At 35.3% G+C, this 13474-nt stretch overlaps 1 long non-coding RNA gene across 1 annotated transcript in view; it reads left to right on the top strand.

Annotated features, from left to right (window-relative positions):
- LOC128249824 (uncharacterized) overlaps nucleotides 1-13446 on the top strand; it is a 27752-nt gene extending 14306 nt beyond the window's left edge. Inside the window, exon 2 of the long non-coding RNA XR_008265951.1 lies at nucleotides 13110-13446. This is a non-coding gene — a long non-coding RNA (uncharacterized LOC128249824). The remainder of the gene's footprint in view (nucleotides 1-13109) is intronic.
- Nucleotides 13447-13474: the final 28 nt, after the last annotated feature.

Raw genomic sequence — 13474 nt, 5'->3', positions numbered from 1 at the left:
ATATATATATATATATATAAACACATAGACACAGATATTATTGATCGTAACTATATTCACTGGAAGACATATAACATTCCTTGCATGATCGCTCGGAGAAGATCAGCCGCAAACGTGACTCTAAATAAAACGTGTGAAATAGTTCCTTATAGTAAGCTACAAAGAAACCGTATAAAAGTTGTGCATCACTTTGAAAAGCAAAATTACTATTCTCAGTATTGTTTTGAGATATTTGAACATTTGTCAAGTTATATACTTAGAAACAATAATGTTGTAAACTTTAGTTAACATCCCGTATTTTTCTGAATGGTTTACGTGTAATGAAAACGTGTGGGAAAAAATGTCTTTCTTACATTTAATGTCACTTGTTAAAAAGTATACATACACAGGTGTATACGTACGTATACAGGCATACATACATACATACATACATTCATACATACATAAATACATACATACTTACCTACATACATACATACATACATACATATATATATATATATATATATGTAAGTAAACAAGTATGTAATCGTAGGAGTGGCTGTGTGGTAAGTAGCTTGCTTACCAGCCACATGGTTCCGGGTTCAGTCCCACTGCGTGGGACAAGTGTCTTCTACTATAGCCTCGGGCCGACCAAAACCTTGTGAGTGGATTTGGTAGACGGAAACTGAAAGAAGCCCGTCGTATATATGTATATATATATATGTATGTATGTGTATATGTTTGCGTGTCTGTGTTTGTCCCCCCAACATCGCTTGACAACCGATGCTGGTGTGTTTACGTCCCCGTAACTTAGCGGTTCGCGATAGAATAAGTACTAGGCTTCCAAAGAATAAGTCCTGGGGTCGATTTGTTCGACTAAAGGTGGTGCTCCAGCATGGCCACAGTCAAGTGACTGAAATAAATAAAAGAGTAAAAGAGTAAAATATGTATATGTGTGTATGCGCACATACAAACACACGTTATACAATTGCGCACGTATATACACACTTTACATTTTGTATTAGAACATGGTGTGCTTACAATTTACTCGATCTGCTACTAATAGCAGCCAAACCAGCATTAAGTCACACTATGCCATAATAATGGTTTCAAAGTTTGGCACAGAACCAGCAGTTTTTAAGGCGATAGGGTTGTCGATTACATCGAATCGAGTACTTGAATGGTACTCATTTTATCGACTCCCATGTGATAAAAAGCAAAGTCGACCTTGGTGAAATTTGAACGCAGAACGTAAAGACGGACGAAATACTGCTAAGCATTTTTCCCGACGTGCTAATGATTCTGTCCGATCGCTACCTTACACCGTACCATAATAATCCTTTCTGCTATAGGCACAAGGTTTGAAATTTGAGAGTGGCTAGTCGATTGCATCGCCGCTAAGCATTTCGCCCGGCGTGCTAACGATTTTGCCAGCTCACCGCCTTTGAGGACTGGAGCGACGTGAAATAAACTATCTTGCTCAAGGACACTACGCATCACCAGGAATTGATCTCACAACCTTACGATCGTAAGCTGAGTATCCTAACCACTAAGCCACGCGCCTTCACACACAGTACCATAATAATGAAAGTAAAAAGTACCTCATTAGATTATGTTGTCCTAAATATCTACAACAACAGCAATAACAACTATGACAAAAACCATATCAGGTCCAGTTTGAGTTGAAACAAGATTATATTAAAACGCGGTAAGAAATACTCTTTTACTTATTTCTGCTTTAGATACTCAGGTATACCCCACGTTATGTAACGATTGTATTTAAAAAAATCTTGCCATAAGGTTGAATTCTGTTACATGAAACCTATTTTCCTATTGACTTCAATGTGTTAAATGGAGACGTATTCCGAGAGAATCTTTTCGAGAAGATAAGAGTAATACAACCACTTTTGAGTATGGAAGTAATATTTAAGCACATTCAATAGATTATGTATATATAGCAACATCTGGAGAGAAATACATTAACGAATAAATAATAATACAGTAGTAAAAGATGTTGACTGCTGTATGATGTAAGGTGGAGCAATGGGAGTAACTGGAAGGGAGAACGGTACTATGTCATGTTCTATCGCTTCTGTCGTCATCGTTGTCGTCGCAGCAGTAATAGGAGTCGTAGTTGGAGTCGACGTCATCGTTGTCGACGTCGTCGTCATCATCATCATCATCATCATCATCATCATCATCATCATCATCATAATCCTCCTCCTCGTCATCATTTGGTTTAAAGGTGAAGAACTGAGCCAATGTTGTTTGGAGTTTATGGTACACCATTGCTTTGTTCGATTCACTGTAGGATCTGCACACCACGGGAAATATTTACATGTCGTTCATGATTTGGATTCTTATTTGCAAAATTTGAAAAACTTGCCTCTAAAACTGCCAGCTATTTGTAATCAACTGAAGTGGAGTCGGTAGAACTTCTTCTCTATTCTCTATTTACCCATTTCTGCATTCCATATTCTAAGTCCTCTTACCTCAATGAATCGGGTACGTTTTGAACTCGCGTTGTTTGAAAGATGTTTCCGTAGTCAAAGAGAACAGCAATTAGTATACTCACGTTCGAAACTGCCGGAGGGTGCTATAAATGACTATATTAGTTATTGTTTTGACTTTCGCTGTTCTCATGCGTGTGGCGACATATTATCAGTTTGGTTGACATCAGCAAGCATCAGCACATAATTTCTTTGTTGTTTTCTGTAAACAAGAGGCAATATTCTTCTTTATATTCCTTGATCTTGTGTATCTTCCACTGATATGGCATAACTAAATCGAAACGCTGTTGTGCCTCAATGTACCCTTACTTCAATGAACCGGCTGTGTTGTACATCAACATCGTCTAAAAGGAGTTGTTTTCTGAGGAGAGAATACCACAGCGAGTTGCGTATTCATGACTGAACGTATTAAGAATGAATGAGTATGTACATCATCATGTGCATACACAGAGAAAAACAAACACAGACAGACAGACATACACACATATACACACACACACGTAAATTCATACACATACACATACTCTTATGTACTTTGTTCTATTGCTCATATTTGTTCCACCATTCCTCATCCCTCTCTCTCACGCACACACACACACACACACACACACATCACATGTAACTGACCGAATCGTTAGATCTGTCGAATTGATACTCCCATTCTTCATTCAACGATACTTAGATCTTGTTGTATATCTACATTTATGGTTAAGTTCACTTAATTCTGTCCTGTATGTAGCGGAAGCACGTATAATTAAGAAATGTTAAACTTACGTTTGTTAAAATGTTTCCTCTGAATATGAAGAAGTTAATAGGAACCCATTCAAATGTATTCTCTGCAATTTCTCTCACTGGTTTATCTTGATGTTAATCTATGCCATCAAATTTAATGTATTATACGACTTACACAAACTTTGTTTGCAATAGTTTATGCACAATTCTCAGAGTGAAAGTTAAATGCCAAATATTTATTTCCTTAACTTTTATCTTCTGAAAATACCAAAATTGCACATTAATAATTTATGAAGAAAGTGCTAAGATGATTTATAACCCTTGCATAATATTACATAATCTGCGGCTAGCTTCTAATCCATGTAGATGTCGTGTACCATGGCAGGCCAAGAGGTTAAGTCATAAATCAGCTTAAAATTTGGAAAAAGAATATAAAAAGAATTTTGACATATCATATAGTACTAACTATAATTGACATCAATTATATCCAATAGAAACTAAATATAATGGCAGACATCATGACAAATGCCCTTCGAATATTTTCCGCGTATTATATTTCAACATCGACTCTATTCATTAACATTATTCGTTCAAGAAGTCGTGCATTGTTATAGAAGCTAAACTAGCATAAATGGAAAATAAAATGATGCTGAAAAGGAAAATTATAACAAAATTCTTGTTTATTAAGGGATTCACCTATCCATGAATAAAATAAATAAATATTTGTGGAAAATGGGTACGTTCCTTGTCGATATTATGCTCTCGAAACTGGTTCTATTACTGTTTGTAAAATTTCCTTCTATATGCCCATAAAAATTCATGGCTATATTAGACGTTTTCCCTCTCTGACTGTGCGTTTGAAAGGTCATACGCGTATGTTGCTATGTTCATATACGCATAACTTATACGCCATGCATATGATTATCATATACCATTTTTCTATATTCCTGTGTGAGGAAATATATCAGAATAAGTTTGGAAGTTTTAGCATGCACTTACCAGCCTGGTGTTGAGGAAAAGATAATTTCGGCAGACTTCAGTAGATATGGAATCAGAGCTTTCTGTATTCTATAAACCCATATTCCACATTGCTTTTGCTGTGCCAGTACTACTATCGATACTTGGTATATCAGACAGAATACTTGAAAAAATCTGCAGCTTGGACATCAAGACTAGGAAGAACTAGCCACGATTAGTACAGTCCACACCACAGTGTCACAGGATCTATGTTAAATGGAGAGTTGGAGGTAGTGACATTAAAGACGTACAGACAGCTTTTGAATGCTGCATTGTGCCACTAAGACAATTTCAACCGAAGAGCAAAGTAAGAAACGATTCCACGAGTGACATCGATAAGGAAAGTAACAATGAAATAGATAAGGTAAAGAACGCCTGAACATGTATTTCGAGCGTACATAGTGCGAGGTATAGTCAAAAAGTATCTGAGCTTCGGCCAAAACAAAAGTAATATTTAAAAACTCAACATTTTGATTTAGTCGCCTTGGGAGTCTACACTTCTGACAGCGTTCCTACCACTGTTGGAAATATTTCTGGAAATCACCTTTTAGGATGCTGTTGAGCTGTGTCGTCAAGTTTTGCTTAACATCTGCTGTTGACTCAAATCTTCTCTCTCTGAGTGTTGTTTTTTTTTCTTGAGCTTTGGGAATAGCCAAAAGTCATACGGAGTCAAGTCTGGGGAGTAGGAAGCCTGATGAACAAGTGGTGTGTTTTGCTTGGCGAGAAATCCTTGGGCGGAATGAGCGGGTGCGTTGTCATGGTACAGTTTCCAGTTCTTTGCTGCCTAAAGGTCGAGTCGTTTTCACCGCACAGCTTCATGAAGGCGACGAAGGACCCTCAGGTAGTATTTCGTCGTTTCTACTTGTCGATGGTCTGCTGCAAGGTGGCTCACTGTCCACTGAGGTGCGGCTATCTTTGAACCTGTTGTACTACACTTTTATTAGTGTTCTTCCTTATATCATCATCTCCAAAGATGACTTCTCGATAGTCTGGGATTGCGTATCACCAAGGTTTTGGCAGAGTTTGATATAGTATCGTTGCTCAATACATTCGGTCATCTTGACTCAAAAAGAAAAATCGTACAGCACATTCTTCACGCCTGTACTCAACGCGTCAATACGGGCGACTGGCGTAACCTACAGGTACGAAAAGTTTTGCGCTTACACTGAAAGGAGGTGGCCCATGCGGATTTGACTACATCTCATATGATAATTACTCATTATGCCAGCAAAAATAATGTATGGTTACATATTCCACAAACTAGAGAATAGAAATAATATTGACAAGATGGGTAGCCTCTTCTGAGCCAGCGATAAATTATTTCACCAAGAAGGTTACGAATCTGCTATCCAGGAACATGAGAGAGCTACTAAATATTTGATTAGCAAGAGAGAAAAGGATTCCCCTAGACCTTTACGTAGAGGCAGAATATACCGATTGTACCATATCAACATGGAAGATATATATCCATACCATCAAAAGCTGTCAAAAAGTACGCATAATGATACTACCTTCCCATGAATAATGCAATACGCATAAAGGATTGTCTTGACCATACCAAAAGCAAAACAGAACCAGTGTATATACAATAGAGAATATTGGTGGAACATTCCAATAAAAACAGCAGTTCGGTCTCAGCACAATAGGCCTGATATTGTGATATCGGATAGGGAACAAAACCACACCTTCTTGTAGTAATCAGCAGGAAAAAAGATGTGGAAATATTCTGTCAAAAAATTTAACTACAGAGAACTAATTAAAAATTTAAAGCTCATATAATCAGGTTATAAAATTTCATTTGTATATATTATCCTCATCATACGTGTTTACGGAAACATATCACATCTAGATAACCCAAGCTTAGGTGCATAAATGACACGATCCAAGAAATAGCTTTCAGGCCAAGAACACACATGCAATAAAAAATCCTAGAATTGATATTGTTCTCCAAAAAAGTACAGAGAAAACTTTTAAGCACTTCATAAATACACTCAATTAAAGGTATATTGAACATTTATTCTCCGGCTGATGTTCTTCGGCAAAACATACGCACTGTTATATATACCCACACGCTCATACATATAATAAACTGTAATGAAACACACACACGTGTGTACTAACTTGGTGAGGAAACCCATTAAACAAAATTTATCCACGCGCATAGTCACACCAACCAATTCAGATAACTACAAATCCTAAGTGCTCTCTTGGCTTAAGCAAACGAAGTTTACCAGTTTGTGAGAGTGAGTGACTTGAATTCTTAGAAGGGAAAAAATTAAATAAATCCCGAAGAAATACACACACACACACACACACACACACATACACCAACACACACACACACACACACAGTTTTCGTTTCCTCCCAGTTTCTTTGTTTTTCATACAAGTCTCAGTGACATTAAGCACGGATACAGCTGAAACAGGGAAATATGTGTATTGATGTGTATGTATTCTTTTATTCTGTTACTTGTTTCAGCCATTTGACTGTGGCCATGCTGGAGCACCGCCTTTAGTCGAACAAAATCGACCCCGCGACTTATTCTTCGCAAGCCTAGTACTTATTCTATCGGTCTCTTTTGCCGAACCACTAAGTTGCGAGGACGTGAACATACCAACAACGGTTGTCAAGCGTTGGTGGACACACACACACACACACACACACACACACACACACACAAACACACACGTACCCGCGCATGTATACGGTTGCATGTATAAGTATGTATTATGAATACAATTATTCCAAATTCTTCCACTAAAGAAAACGGTGAGTTCAACTTTCAATAAATCCTACAAGTCTCTTCATATGATCTTTGATGCTACACATGTATATTTAGAATGGCGAAAAACTTTATCAATACTTGGCTGTGAACGTAAGCGAAATTTCACAAATAACCAAGCAAAACAGATTTTTAGAATTCTTCTTTTCATCTAGGGGAGCTATGGCTGAGTGCCAGAAAATTATTTGCCAATTTAAATAAAAGGAATATTCGATCAGTTTCGACTGGTCCTCAGAGAAGAAAGACAGTTTGCGGAAACATATCACATCTAGATAACCCAAGTTTAGGTGCATGAATGACACGATACCCCGATCCAAGAAAAAGTTTTCAGGCCAAGAACACACATACAATAATACACTGACAATATGATTTATATAAATAATTCATGAAAAGATATAACGCATAATTTTCGGCACGAATGCAATAGAAAATAACTGATGTATCCAGGAAATAAATACTAACATCAAATACATCTCTATTTGGGGGTTAACATTAACAAACTCAAATGAGACAATTGATTTTTCGATAAAGTTTATGAATCAGTAATGTCATTTAAAGTTATCTTCTCACTAAATTTCAAAGTTTCTGTCCTTGTGCCATGAAAAAAAAAAAATCTGCTTTTGGAATGGAATAAAAATATCCGTGAAATTTCACTGCAGTTGAAGTCAATAGAAAATTATAGTAGTGTATATTATTATTCTGCGAACTACTTTAAAGCCATGTGATATAACGCTACCATGTACAATGCGCCGAAATACAACTTCAATTCTTTCATCAGCTCTTATTTGAGAGAATTATTGAAAGAATAAAATTTAGATACAATGATAAAGGATAGCTAGTCATCGTAGGTCACATATCGGAAAAGTAACACGGGAGCTTGTATGATAACAATCTCTGAATCTGTGACTACACTAGTAGCTATACAGCTAGAACGGCACCTGCGGATTACTACTGTCCTTTATATCCATTTACTGTTGAGCTAAACATCGCTTTGACAAAAATTATGGGCTGCATTTATCCCACTGGCACAAAATCAAAGCAAAAACAGTGGTAGAAGCAAATTAGTATATCTGTTTGAAAGTCCATGAAAGAAATGCTACTAAACTTGCAAAATGTTTAGTAAGCCTTACGAGTTTATGTTACCAGTGAATGTGATTTTGAATCATTATGAAAAACACAGCGGTTTAAAAAGAGTTTTTTACTTTTCATGTTTCAATTGGACTGGCTTCTAATTTATTATACTCTCTTTCTCTCACTCTCCACATACAGACACGCACACATATACAGACTCACACACAAACACACAAGAGAATGTATATACAAATCAAAAACAGGAATTTCATAAGTTAAAACCACATATATACAGATGCATATTTGTGTGTAGAACGAGAGAACGTGTAAGCTTGTTATATAAAAAAGTCAAAGAAATAGATAGATAGGTTGGTAGATAGATAGATAGATAGAGAGAGAGAGAGAGAGAGAGAGAGAGAGAAAGAGAGAGAGAAAGAAAGAAAGAGAGAAGAGAAAGAGAAAGAGAGAACAGAAAGAGAGAGGTTGGGAATGAGATGGATAAAGGATGAGAGATTCGTAACTCGATTTTATCAGTTGTACTTATTGTATGTTGGATTTATTAAATTAAGATTTTGTTTCTTTCATATGTTCTCCATTTTCAGTTTATAATTTATTTTTCATCATTTGAGCCATGAACTTGGTGGCTAAAGCTATATAGACATAGATGGAATTCAGAAACGTAACAAATATAATAGTTGCATCTGATATTGAATTTCAGACGCTGATATTGCTATTGCAATACCAGTTGTTGGTAGTGTAGCAATGTCGCACCGCCGATCATTTTGATTTCCTGGCTATTATTTATTTCTTCCTACGTCTGGTTCTCTACCTCGGGGATATTAGAAACTTATTCTCGCTTTCCCCTTGGCTATAGCTGTCTTCACTCCCCACTGTTATTTTCTTTAACTGAAATACGTCTGTAGATATATGTTAGACATCTCTCTGTCTCTATTAACTACGGAATTGATCTTACACAAGCGGGAATTATTTTCTAAGCTACGTTATTGCCAAATTATTGCTGTATACGATGTGCTGATAGTTTACTCACGTACTAGACTTTCACGAATGTTTAAAGTCTTTACACACACTAGCAATAAACTTATTTGAACTATATTGTAACAAGATTTTGAATATTCTAATTCCACAGGCTTTTTTTTTATTGTGTTGTGCTTGTTGAGATAAAAATAATGGGAACATTTCGTCGTATTTACTTAAGAGTGATTTCTTTTTAATTTAAAATATGGATAGTCGAAAAATTATGAAGTTAATTGTGAAGTTACCGGCTGCAATCAATAGATATCGAAAGGAGAAAGAAAAGAACATTTTGAGTGAAAGAGGGAACAAAAAAGAAATGATACTTAGTAGGAAATAAAACAAAATGCTAAGAAGAAATTAAAACTATTCTTTTTCTTTTGGTATTTTAATTTCGTATCCATGTCTTAGTATGTTATTGTGGAGGATTTTCGCTATAAATACGCTTTGCTTTTAATCCAGTAAATACTAGTACTTTATTAATATAGTTGTCAGTACCATTGAAAAACTCATTATAAGATGATAAGTTAAATGTTCTACTAAAATCTATGGGTTGGAAGCCTATATGAATATGGGAGATGTTTTCCTGGGAGATAATTCTTCGGCGCCGAGTTCCAGGGACCACTTTGCCCCCATTTCGTCACAAGAAATGCAATGTATTAGTGATTAGCCCACTGGAAACTATTAAGACGTTATCCTTCACCACTTGCAATTTAGAATAAAAATGTAATAATCATTTATTTAACCATATTCAGTAGACACTCAGTTGTATTAAAACTGATTTTTCCTCCAGTAAAGTTACTCAAAATATATTATGTCTTTGTTTCTTAACATTGAGTTTCAAACTAATATGGCGAAATGCGACTATATTTTCTCATCAAGACAATGGCTGTTGATATATATCTAATATAATATAATTTAGATATATTTCAAGGTCCAGTTCAATCACTAATTTATTGTAAGGAGTATTGAAAATGTTAAATCTAATTCGTCGACAGCTTCTATGTTGTTTGATCGTACAATATTGAGTTAATATAATTCCTGGAAATGATAAAGACACAGTAATCCATGGTTTTGAGACTACAAACACTTGGTATTAATGTAAAAGATCTTAGTGACACGAGGATATCTTCAGAAATTTAGCTTCATTGAAGTGAAAGATCTTCAGAATCATATACCATCTTTATAGGCATAATTCGTACATGTTTCTCGCCTATCACAATTGAAATATATTGATTTTCAAGTCAGTAGATTACAATCTCAGAATCTGTAACTACACAAGTAACGAAAGAAATGCAGTAGAGATTATTATATTCTTATGGTGACTGTGAAGAAATATTTATTCTGCGACTCGGTAATTGAAGAATATGCTTCTACTCAAAAGCAATATAAAACTGATCTTCTAGACAATAACAATTCATTGTGAAGGTGAACTTCAAAGCCTAATGCTTAGATGTGAGTATTATACCTAAAGAAATCTATACACATAAGCAAATAAAATAGAATAGAATGATAGATAAGCACAAGATAGGCTCACCAATTTTAAACAACAGGAAAATAAAATTTGGATTCTAATCAACATAGGTATACACAAAAGAAAGTACATATACGTAAATACTTAAACGCACACACACGCACGCACACACACACACACACATACACACACACACAAAGGAATACAAACATAGATATACGTACACTCGCTCTCGCATACACAAATATGCACACGCACACATGTACACTCACATATACAACGGATATATTTGTATTCCGTGTTGAAAGTATATTTTGACAGAAATTGGAAACAGTAATACCTGTAGAAAGAAGGCTCATAATGTATCAAAAGACAAAATGACCAAAACTATATTGAAAGGTGAATACAGTAATACGGCGTTCCGAATACTAGAGACATCTTAAAAACTTCAAACACAAATCTCTGAGATCTACTACGCAATTAATGCTTAGTCGTATAATGGGGTAACAATAGTCAATGCTTTCTCAGCCGGTTTACTACTTACAGAAGAGTCATCCTTGGCAGTAGAGGAAAGGATGATTCCTCAAAGGTTGGCTGAGGAAAGTATGCTTCCCGAAAGGTTGGTCTCATTTATCATGAGATCAAAAACATCAGCTGATGTTTGGGAGGTGACGATCTTGCTTGATGTATGAAGATATCCTTCGCACTTTCGATGATGGTCTCACAAAATTAAGGATTGCCAAATGTCTGAATTTTTCCAAACATTGTAGGTCATATTCTTTGCCTGAATTTCTGCGCCATAAATTTGAGTTAACCCCCTGTGGAAATTCGGTTTATGAGTTTTTCTTGTGCGGATGATGTGTAGAAAAACATTTTAAAGTGAATGGCTTTAGTATTTATCGTAATTGTTTCTGATAAACTAAACATAAAGAACATATACTAGCACAAATAATTAACCTAGGCCTGGCGCAGCACTGACCAGTCAAATGATATGATGAGTCTTCCGGGAATAGTTAGGCGTTTTATCGCTGCTTCTTGGGTAGTCGCGAAAGGACGTGATCGGACAATTTGTAGTTCAATGCCGATACAGGGATGTCTTGACAGAGGTTCGATGCGAAGGCGAGAAATAGACCAGGCACCTTTGAACTTTCCATATATCAGTCAGTTTTTAGTAGTAGGTGAAATTAACGAGCTTATTGTTTGTTGATGGCAGAAGCTTCGGTTTTTGCATCAGTAGCTCTTGTATGTGATGAGTATTAGAACCAAGAAGAGTCTGCGTTGATGTCACCGATGAATTCGGAGGAGGCCTCGGTACAGGAAAAGATATAGTAGTGTATTCTGTCTCGTCAAAAATTTAGACTCTCAGAATTTATAATAATTTATTGTAGTGCTGAAATACTTAAATAAAATCAATCTGAAAATAAGCAATTTTATTAATTTTTTTTTTAGTCAAATGAAATAAAGAAATAACAAGCAAAAACATATTAGCAAAATTCTGGTTTAGACTTTTAAATTCGATTAAATATATTTGTTGATATCCTGTCATTGGGTACAAATCTTCATATACTTTTAGACATATCGAAATAATGTCGTTGAATGCAGATAACAAATATTAATTTATTTTTCTTTCTTTCATTGAAATTAGATTTCCAGACATTCTGTTTTTTTGTTCATTTTTTTTCTGGGTATTAACATTTTGAAAAGCTTCAATACGGAATTCTCGTTCTGGACGAGAACACAAATCGTTTAGCTAAGCTTACACAAAAGAGTGATTTATCTCAGTGACTATTTAGGTACATGGTTTTGCTTTTCCTATCTTGATTTTGTGGTTTGAGGTTGATCTGTTCCATATAAAAGCACAGACTCTCATTAAAATCACTAATGGAAAAAATTCGTGCCGAATCATTCAATAAAAAGTTACAGTGAATTTGTAACATTTTCAAAATAAACTGTGGGCAAATAAAATTATCATGCTGGAATAAGTTCTCTATATGCAAAAATACAGAATGTGTGTGTGTGTGTGTGTGTGTGTGTGTGTACGTGCATCTGTGTGTACCTGTGTGTGAGTATGTAATGTACCTATGCGCATGTGTGCGTATGCATATGTGTGTGCGTATGTGTGTTTAAAATGTGTGTGTGTGTGTGTATATATATATATATATATATATACACACACATAGTCACATGCATATATGTACATTTACATGTGTGTATATGTATATGTACCATCCACATATATGTAAGGAATCTGTGTGCGTGTATGCATATATATATATGTGTGTGTGTATATATATACATATAAATGTATGCGTATGTAGTTTTATATATGAACATACATACCTATATATAAATGAACATGTTTGCTTATATATATATATATATATATATATATATATATATGTCTAAGTATATGCACACGCATACACACATACAATAGGTGTTAAAGTCACTTAATGTGATGTATGCGATTATTTCGGTTCTAAGAAATCCTTTTTTTGTTTTTGATAGACAATGGCCTGCGATCAACACCAAAACCGTTCTGACATGGATAGCATGACAAGGATAATAAATTGTTGACAGTGAAGAAACCTCAGTGTTTGTAATTTGCGCTGGTCGATGTCCAATAAATATTGCCTTTTTTTGACACATTGTTTTTGACGTTTATATGCGAAGCCTTAATACAACCTTTTCTATACTATCAGTTGCAAATAGACGCAGCAACCTGCAAAAACGTGAATATAATGAACCAGTGCTACCATTCCAGAAAAAATAGTGACAGGAAAGAAAATCACCGAGAAAAAAACTGGCACTGAAAGAAAATGTTATAAATGACTGATTTAATGTTTCTGTTTTGTTCTGTTTTTTTTAAAATA

The sequence above is a fragment of the Octopus bimaculoides genome, chromosome 1 (genome assembly GCF_001194135.2).
Source record: "Octopus bimaculoides isolate UCB-OBI-ISO-001 chromosome 1, ASM119413v2, whole genome shotgun sequence".
Lineage (NCBI taxonomy): Eukaryota > Metazoa > Mollusca > Cephalopoda > Octopoda > Octopodidae > Octopus > Octopus bimaculoides.
Note: the sequence above shows the minus strand (reverse complement) of the source record. Positions and strands in the feature narration are given on the sequence as shown.